Raw genomic sequence first — 10,629 nt, forward strand, 5'->3', positions numbered from 1 at the left:
TATTTGAGCAGTGGTTCTGCTTTTAAAGGAAATAAATATATTATTTTATTGGTGTTTCTCATTTTAAATTATTTTAGTATATCTTAACAGGCACCTTCTAAACCACTGCAGTGCACAACCTTACAAAGCAGTCTTCTGAAATTCTACTCGGTACGCTTCCCAAGCCATTGGGTGAGTAATCCTGGGTTTCTGCTGATAGTAGTATTTACCCTGCCTACCTCAGTATTGGGGAGCTGGTTAAACTTCATTAAGAAGATGAGGTTTTTTCTTCTAACTCGAGGACTAATGTTTTGAAACAACAAAACGGAATCCCCAAATTCCATCTGATAAGAGCAGAATATCTCTTGGAAAGGTTGGTTGATAAACAAAAACACCTGTCCAGGGACTCACTAGAGCTTCCTGAATAATCTGGAAGACCATCCACCATGCATAGGAGAAACCCATTGACGCAGTTTCAAAGTGTGCAATCACATAAGGCAACAGGAAAATGTATCGTTCTTGAATTATAGAATGCCAAAAATAAGTTGACAACTGGCCCTTCCGGGTGATTTAAAAAAAAAAAACGAAAAATCATCTCCAACGGCAGTCTTTCTTATCTATGCATCCATGAGTTGAGGGCACAGATTCCCACAGGTAAGGAGAATGAGGAGAGACTTCTGAACTTGTATATCAGTTTCCTCTGATTATCCCATGTATACCAAGCCCAAGATTTCCACCTTATGTCACTATACAAAAAACATATAAAACAATGGAAGTCTGAACTGTGAGGGTGAAAGGTGAAATCAGTAAGGGTGCACTGGTGAATAGCCCCAAACTTGGAGATTGTCTTAAAGTGATTTTCACAAAGCCCAAGGCTTGATGATACTCTCACCTCCTGACAGACACATTGACAGAACTCTGTGATTCGGAAATACCAGTGGGAGCATTTAGCTCATGCCCAAAATTAAGGCGAGAGTTGCTGACCAAATTTTATCCAAGAGTTGCATGTCTACTACACACCTACACTTGCACTCTGTTCATGTAACAGTTTTCAGTAATCGTATGTGTGGGAAGCAGGAAGGACAACTTGTCCAAACAGTGGGGGCAGACTAGTTTGAGAGAGGGAGGTGAACCAGAAAAAGACATGATCTGAATACCAAACATCTTGCTGAATTTTGAAATTTGATACGTGAGAGTTAACAATGCAAATAGGTGTGTGTGTGTGTGTGTGTGTGTGTGTAGTATGTACTTCAATATGATTGTATTTCTTTATTGTTTGGTGAGCTTATGTCACCATGTTCCATGGAACTTCAAGTGGGCAATTGGGCTCCAGTTTCAAATTACTGGTTGCTGAGCTGTCTGCTTCACGGTTGTGTGTTCATCTACTTCATGAAATAAGACATAAACCTATTCTTCTTCATTGGCTGCCTACTTTGGATCGCACCCTTTTATTGCTACATTTTGGTACCAGGAGCGGGGTACATTTGTTCCTGTTTGGATTTGAACCCACCAATGGAAAAATAAGTTTTGTTTGGACATTGGTGAGATCGGAGTTGGGAGCAGGAGTAAAAATAGCAGTGAGGCTATTTTTGTTCTTTATTTGTTTTGGATTTGCTCCAGGCACTGATCGTTTCACTCCTGAAACGTTTATTTTATGTGCGTGTTTCCCAGTGCGCAAGGCTTTGTTGCCTAGCAACGTGCAACTTGATTAATACGTCAAACCCCTGACCTGCCTTAAGGCCAGGAGTCACTCGACACGCCGAGCAGCTCCACCAGCCTGCCTCCGTGCCCCCGACCCCGCCACTGTTACGAGTTCGAGGTCCTCCACCACCCACAGGCACCACCTGTGCCTCATCCCTGGTGTCTAGTGGTTTGCCGTAAGTATTGTGTGTCTGTAATCTGTATTAGTGCCTTTTTGTGCTGTTTTACTGTGCCTGTTTTGTTTACTGCCTTCTTACTGCCGTTTTCCGCCTGGTTTTTGCCGGTTTACTGCCCGTTTCACTGCCTTGTTCTTTCCCGATCATCTCCCTCTCCCCGGTCCAGCTGCTGCTTCCCCTGTGGCCCGCCCTCCTCATGCCCCCCCATTTGCTTCCGCCTCCCAGCTGCTCCTCCCTCCCACCTCGCCTTGTTAATGGCGGCCGCACAGCGGCCACGCCGCTAGCACGCCAGAGGCAAGCCCGTCTACGCCCGTCAGCACCTGGATCGCGCCCAGCATCTGTCCCCCACGCACCTCCACGCCGCCAGACGCCGCTAAACCGCAACAGAACTCCTCGAACTCAACCCCAGCCGCCCCACCGCCTGCATCCAAACCTCCCCATGGCACACCCATGGACCTTTTTCCTGCCGCATGTGCCACTTCACCAGCGCTCAAGCCAACAAGCACCACATCAACGCCACCCAGCTTAGCTGCATCCTCCTCAACACCAGCTCCGTCCACAAGCACGCCATCGAACTCTGGGACCTGTTCACATCAACCTCCCCAGACATCGCCTTCCTCACCGAAACCTGGATGAACCCCTCATCGGAGCCCGACATCGTCATAGCTGTCTCTGAAGGCTACAAAATCACCCGAATAGACCGTGCCAACAAACCAGGAGGAGGAATCGCCATAGTCCACAGGAACTCCATCAGGATCTCGACCGACACCCACGACGCCCTAGATGCCGCAGAACACCTGCACTTCCAGATACACGTCAACGCTAACACCACCCTGAGAGGAACCCTCATCTACAGACCCCCGGTCCCCCGCCCACAATTCTGCGATGCCATTGCCAACACTATCAGCACCCACGCCCTCGCCTCCACGGACTATATGCTCCTCGGCGACCTGAATTTCCACCTAGAGAACACCGGCGTCAGCAACTCCTCAACCCTACTGGACAACCTTGCCAACCTCGACCTCAAGCAACTGTTCACCTCGCCCACCCACATAGCTGGTCACACACAACACCATCTTCTCCTCCAACAGCCACGTCACCTTCTCTCACACCACCGAACTCCATTGGACCGACCACCGCTGTGTTCATTTTTCCTTCCAGAAACCCATCACCCACCACCAACAGCATTGGATCCCTCACCGCAATTGGAACAAGATCTCCAAGGACCAATTGATCTCCAACCTTGCCCACGCCCTTCCACCCAAAACTAATGACCCCCAACAGCGCTGCCCTCAACCTCGAGCAATGGCTCGAAGACTGCGCCAACACCCTTGCTCCACTCAGGAAAACCACCAACATCCACGCCAACAAAAAAGCTCCCTGGTTCACCGCAGACGTTCAGGCCTCCAAACGAGAATGCCGGAAAGCCAAGAAGATCTGGCGCCTACAACAAAGAGAAAGCAACCACGCCGCCCTCAAAACCGCCATACGCATAAATGACCAACTCATCGAGACCACCAAAAGATCCTTCGACAAAGAACTTATTGACAATGCACACAACAGCAAGGAGCTATTCAGTATCATCCAGGAACTCACCAACCCCAAGTCCTGCTCTGCCAACCCCTCCCCCCCCCCCCCACTCGCAAGACCTACTCCCTTGCCGCCGCATTTCACAGCAAAATCACAGACGTCCAGGGAAGCTTCGCACTGCCGTCCCCCACCACCACCACGGCCAAGGTCAACCCCAACGCACCCAGCCACACCAATGTCCTGAGCACCTGGACCCCCACCAACGAAGAGGAAACCACCAAGACCATGAGCACCATCTACTCCGGCTCCCCTGCTGACCCCTGCCCTCACCATGTCTTCAGTAAAGCCAGCCAAATCATCGCTCCCCAACTCCGGACCATCATCAACCGCTCCTTTGAGACCACCATTTTCCCGGAGAGCTGGAAAAACACTCAAGTCAACGCCCTGCTCAAAAAACCCAAAGCTGACCCCGAAGACCTCAAAAACTACTAGCCAATTTCCCTATTCCCCTTCCCTGCAAAGGTCATCGAGAAGATAGTCAACAACCAACTATCCTGCTTCTTGGAGGACAACAGCCTACTCAACATATCCCAGTCTGGCTTCCGCAAGAACCACAGCACCAAGACCGCCCTTATCGCTTGCACCGACGACATCAGGAGCAGGCTTGACAAAGGTGAAACCGTTGCCCTCATCCTCCTTGACCTCTCTGCAGCCTTCGACACAGTCTGTCACCACACCCTTCGCATACGCCTGTATGATGCCGGAATTCACCACAGAGCCCTGGATTGGCTCACATCCTTCCTCTCTTGAAGAACCCAGAGAGTCCGCCTTCCACGTTCCTGTCTAAAGCCACCAGGACCATCTGCGGAGTCCCCCGGGGATCCTCACTCAGCCCCACCCTCTTCAATGTCTACATGGCACCACTCTCCAACATCGTCCGATCCCACGGCCTCAACATCGTCTCCTACGCAGATGACACTCAGCTCTACCTCTCCCTCACGAAGGACCCTGCAACCGCTAAGACCAACCTCCACAACGGACTTCAGGCCATTGCCAGCTGGATGGAAACAAGCTGCCTCAAGCTGAACTCTGAGAAGTCCGAGATCATCATCTTCGGCCCCAACATATCTGCTTGGGATGACTCCTGGTGGCTTGCCACTCTGGGGTCGGCCCCAACACCCACAACCCACGCACGCAACCTCGGCTTCATACTGGACTCTTCGCTCTCTATGACTCAGCAAGTCAATGCCTTCTCATCCTCCTGCTTCAACACCCTCCGCATGCTCCGCAAGACCTTCAGATGGATCACCGTGGAAACCAGAAGAACGGTCACCCATGCCCTCGTCGGCAGCAGACTGGACTACGGCAACGCCCTCTACGCGGGAACAACAGCCAAGCTCCAGAAGAAACTCCAGCGCATCCAGAACGCCTCAGCATGACTCATCCTCAACCTCCTTCGCTGCGAACACATCTCAGCCCACCTCCGAGACCTCCACTGGCTGCCCGTTAACAAAAGGATCGTCTTCAAACTCCTGATTCACGCCCACAAAGCTCTCCACGACGCTGGACCTGCCTACCTCAACGAGAGTCTCAACTTCCACATCCTGACATGCCAGCTCCGCTCCGCCAACCTCGCCCTCGCAACCGTCCCCCGCATCCACCCGCACCACCATCGGCGGCAGATCCCTCTCCCACCTCGCTGCCAAAACCTGGAACTCCCTCCCTGTCAACCTACGTCTGACCCAGGACCTCATGACCTTCAGGAAGCGCCTCAAGACCGGTCTCTTCGAACAGTACAGCATTATTGTTCAAGCATCTAGGTGTTTCTGGAAAAAGGGCGTTTGACAACTTACCAGTTATACCAATGCCAGCCAGTGATTGTATTGTGTGGAATGTTTATCTGGAGGCAAAAACTTGCATGGGCAAACAATATTCTGAAGAGCCCAGTGTTGCATTGGAAAGACACAATTTTTACAAGTCTAAGCAGGCCAGTGATTAATCAATGGAAGAGCATATTGCTACTTTAAGAGTATTAGCATCCAGATGCGAGTTTAGCCATCTACTAGAGACCAGTTTGTTTTCTAATTGCTGTTCATAGAAAGTACAAGAACGTTTACTGACCTGCGGGAATCCTCCCTTATCGGAGGCAATAGACATTGCTAAAGCCATAGAAAGATCTATTGTAACAACACAAGTGCTCTCCAATCAGAATGCACTTAGTGGCAATAACAAGGAAGGTCTTTCACCAGTGAAGTTAGTTGTTGATACGTCTATTTGTGCTATTAACAAAAATGTCAGAGTGAAGAAGGTTACTATTGTGTGCTACAGATGTGGTTCAAAGAATCATGTAGGAAATTATCATTCATGTCCTGCAGTTAGTAAAAAATGCTTATGTTGTCGTAAAACTTTCAAGTGGTATGTAAGAGCCCCTCAGGAAGCCGTAACAAGATGAGGATTAGCAATGTGAACATCACTGACAAAGATGATGATGTCCAAAACTGCATTGATAGATTTTCTAATGTTTTGTTAACCATTGAGAGTGATGAATCAAATCATTGTGATTCAGTCTCTTACAAAAAAAAAAAAAAAATCAAAGGGCCATTTTGCCAAGCAACTATTGATGGCAAGACTCACTATTATGTCAGATTCTGGGGCTCCAGTAACAATATTAGACAATAAAACACTCTACATTTTGGCCTGCTGATATCTCATTTCATGTGATATTAATTCCAAAGCATTTGGTAAACAAGATGTAGATTTGTTAGGGTTATTTCATTTCAACCTTAGAATGCTTGGGTAGGAAAATTGTAACAAAAATGTATGTAGCAGTTAAGGGTCGTGACATTGTTGGGTGGAAAGACTTAGCCATACTTGGCATTTACCTACGTCCGGGGCATATTGAACCTATTGTTCTTGGACATATGCGTATTTGCTGTATATCATCAGACACAATCTTATTTATTTATTAATGGAGAACTTTTCAGACGTTTTCAGTAATACCATTGGTGCTGTAAAGGGATTTGAGCAAGTTTAAAAAAACAAAAACAGCTATACCAATTGTACATAAGTGAGGCCTGTTCCTTTGAGTGCCAGAGCTGACTTGGAAAAACATTTAGACAAGTTGGTTCATGAGAAGATTATTGTTCCCACTGATTCTTCAGAATGGGATTCTCCAATTGTTTTGACCAAAAAACATTTGGGAGATTTAAAGCTGTGTGTTGACCTCAGATCATTGAGTCAAAATATACCTGTAGACTGTCACCTGTTACCACACATTCAGGAGATGGTGGCCAATATTTGCAATTCTAAATACTTTTCTAATATAGATTTGCATTCTGCATACCACCAGATTCCTCTAGATGAAGAGTCTCAAGCCTTAACTACCTTTGTTACGCCATTTGGTGCTTACAAATTATTAAGACTACTATTTGGTCTGGCATCTCCTGCCAGTGTTTTTCTAAGACTTATGGATATTTTATTTGGCCATGAGTCACAAATTCAAGCTTTCCAGGATGATATTCTGGTATTTACAGAAACAATTGAGGAACATGTAATGCTACAAAAAGTTTTTGGAATCTTGATGGAGTGTGGTATGACAATAAAGTTGAACAAGTGCAAGTTTATGCTACTGGAAGTAGAGTATTTAGGTCACACTATTGCTAACGAGGGGATCAAACCAAAGGCTTGCAATTTAGCTGCTATTAGGTTGGCACCTCTGCCTACAGACAAAGACTCACTCAAATAATTTCTTAGGCTTTGTGATTATTATGCATGTTTTGTTCCGGGCCATGCCAGTTTAGTACAGCCATTAAGGTATTTGCTTAAAAAAGGACCAAAATTTGAATGGTCCACGCTAATAGATGAGGCTTTTGAAGAAGTGCAGGAGCTGGTCATTAATGCACCCATGTTGCAACCTTATCAACCCCAGTTTAAATCATTCATATCCGTGGGTGCCAGTTTAAAGGTGCTGGGAGCTGTATTTGACAATGTGCTGGTAATAAAGAGAATGCAGTAGCATTTGCTTCCAGATCTCTTACTGAGGCAGAGGTGAAATACAGTACCATTGAAGGAGGCACTCTTGCATGTTCTTGGGCGGTAGAGACATTTAAAACGCACATTTGGGCCACATTGTTTTTACAGATCATAAACCTCTTGTTTTTCTTCTAGATGGGAGTGGATTGGGTAAAGCTTTGGAAAGATAATTTAGACTTCTGTCCAAATTGCAAGAATACAATTTTAAAATTAAGTATACACAAGTAGGAAGAAACTTCAGAGCAGACTGCTGGTCTCGTTTACCTCTGAGTGATGGTCTCAATGAGAATCCCAATGAAAATGAATGTGCCGTAGCAGTTGTTGATGCCATATCAAACTGTGCAGGTATCATTTCTGAACAAGAGTGGATGGAGGCTATGTACAAAAGAGGAAGTATTATTAAAAATAAAAAAAGTGTTGGTTGGCCTCGAAATAAAGCACTTTGAGGTGAGCTCAAATGTTTTGCACAAGTGGCATCTCAATTGTCTTGTGAAAATCAAATGTGTGTGCACGAAGATTTAATTGTTCCCCCACCTGCAGTAAGAAATTGCTTGTATACAATGGTACATGAAGGACATTTAGGGATTTCAGCCACTGTTAATAAACTTAAGCAAAACGTTTGGTGGCCAGGAATGGACAGAGCAGTTTCCCAATGTATTGAACATGTTCCCCAGTGCATTGTTTCGGACAAACATTGGAAAACCACACACAAACCTTTATTTCCTTTAGAAATGCCTGAGTCTCCTTGGGTAAAAGTGGCTTTAGATTACTCTGGTCCTTTTCTTATTTTACCAAGACAACAATGTTACTTAATTGTTCTAGTACTTTTCTAAGTGGATCTACTATGATTTTGTTGAATCACCCAGTACAAAGTCCGCCATAGTTTTTTTATTTTTTATTTAAAATATTTGATTGAAGGTTCTCCACGCTACATTGTTAGTCAATGGAATGCATTTTGTGTTAAAAGAAATGAACACATTCTTGACAGATTTAGATGTTTCACATCTACAAGTTGCTCTCTATAGTCCTTCTAATGGCTTAGTGGAGCGTGTCAATCGTATTCACAACAGCCATTTCATTAAATATTGATGTAGAGAATTTTCTAAAAGAAAAAATGGGGGCGTATGTAACAACACCTCATTCTACTACAAATTTTTCTCCTTTCAGAATTCTATAAGGCAGAGAACCTAGAACCAAATTTGTTCCTCAGTGGTTAGGATTAGCTCCTGGTAACTGTGACAAGGGTATAGATTATGAAGCTATTAAGAGGAATACTCTGGTCAAGGAAGTTAAACAAAAAAACTGTTAATGTACGTGAAACTAAAATAGATGTGAATGATTTTGTTTTGATAAAAAACAAAACAGACTATTAACCCCTTGCGTGCCCAGGACGAGGTGATCTCGTCCAAGGCGCCGGTTCCCCGGTGCCTTGGACGAGATCACTTTGTTCTGCTAGGGGCCCCCAGGGGGAGTGCTAGCGCTCCCCCCGATGGCCAGGCACACCCCTCCCCTAGGCAGGGATGGAAGAGCAATTTGTTTTTTGGCTGTTTCTGCCCCACCCCCCATTAAATAAAAATAAATATCCCTGGTGTCTAGTGGATTTCTGCCCCCACAGAAACCACAAGACACCAGGGATTTTTTTTTATACTAACTCATAAGGGGAGGGGGCAAAATATTTTAGGCCTTTTCTGCCCTGTCCCCAACCCCCCCCCCACCCCGGAAGGCAGATCGTCCTAATATAGTTAGTGGGATTTGCCCGGGGGGGGGGGGGGGGCAGAAACCTCTAGACACTAGGGATATATATATATTTTTATTTACTTTATGATTTTATGTATGGGCAGCGACCCCTTAGACAAGGGTCGCTCACCTGGGGGGCAAATTGTATTTAGGCCATTTCTGGCCCCCTTGGGGGCAGATCATCCTATTTCTGTAGAAACCTCTAGACACCATGGATTGGTGTGTGTGTGTATGTGTGTGTTTTGTTTGGAGGGGGCAGCCCCTTGGGCAAGGGTCTCTCCCCCATGGGGAGATATTACTGTTGGCCATAACTGTCCCCCTTGGGGGCAGACTGGCCTATTTTGGAAGGCCCATCTGCCCCCAAGGGCGGGGGCAGAAAGCCCACCAGAGACCAGGGAAGATTTTTTTTTCAAAATAAGAGGTTGGGGGTATGGCCATACCCGCACCCCAAATATCCCAGTGGGCAGATTGGGCAATTACCCCAGCTCCACACACCGGGGAGACAGAAAGTCTACTAGATGCCAGGGAATAAAAAAAGAAAATAGTGGGCTGGTGGCTACTAACCAGTATGGGCCTGGTTATGCCCTCACCCAAACTGACGGGGCTAACAGTCTTTCAGCTCTTCCCCCCGCACACTAAAACATCTTATCCCATGGCAAGCAAGAGGACATTTTTTTTTTTGCTTTTTGTTTTACATTTGGGCCATGAGAGCTTGGTAACTCTCAGAATCGTCCCACTTGGAATGGTGAGGGCTGCACTTTTTTTTTTTTTACGCTGCCATGTAGAAATATCCACAAGACCTAGACACATCTGAAAACTAAACATCTAGTTGATTCCAGGGTGGTGTGCTTCACATGCACCCCGCACCATTTCCTTACCCACAATGCCCTGCAAACCCGCAACTTTGCTGGAAAGCACACATTTTTCCCACATTTTTGTGATGGAACCTTCCGGAATCTGCAGTAATCCACACAATTCCTACCACCCAGCATTGTCTCATCTATACCGATAAAATTTCTGCTGCACTTGTCAGCCTAAACATTTTTTTTTTTTCAAACTGCCCTTTTGGACCCACTTTGGTTCCCCCTCAATTGCAATGTGTTTTTGGCTCTTCCCGGTCACAAACACTTGGCCCACCTACACAAGTGAGGTACCATTTTTATCGGGAGACTTGGGGGAACGCTGGGTGGAAAGAAATTTGTGGCTCCTCTCAGATTCCAGAACTTGCTGTCACCGACATGTGAGGAAAAAGTGTTTTTTTTTAGCCACATTTTGAGGTTTGCAAAGGATTCTGGGTAACAGAACCTGGTGAGAGCTCAACAAGTCACCCCATCTTGGATTCCCCTAGGTCTCTAGTTTTCAAAAATGCACAGGTTTGGTAGGTTTCCCAAGGTGCCGGCTGAGCTAGAAGCCAAAATCCACAGGTAGGCACTTTGCAAAAAACTCCTCTGTTTTCTGTGGAAAAATGTGATAT

The sequence above is a fragment of the Pleurodeles waltl genome, chromosome 2_1, assembly GCF_031143425.1.
Source record: "Pleurodeles waltl isolate 20211129_DDA chromosome 2_1, aPleWal1.hap1.20221129, whole genome shotgun sequence".
NCBI lineage: Eukaryota > Metazoa > Chordata > Amphibia > Caudata > Salamandridae > Pleurodeles > Pleurodeles waltl.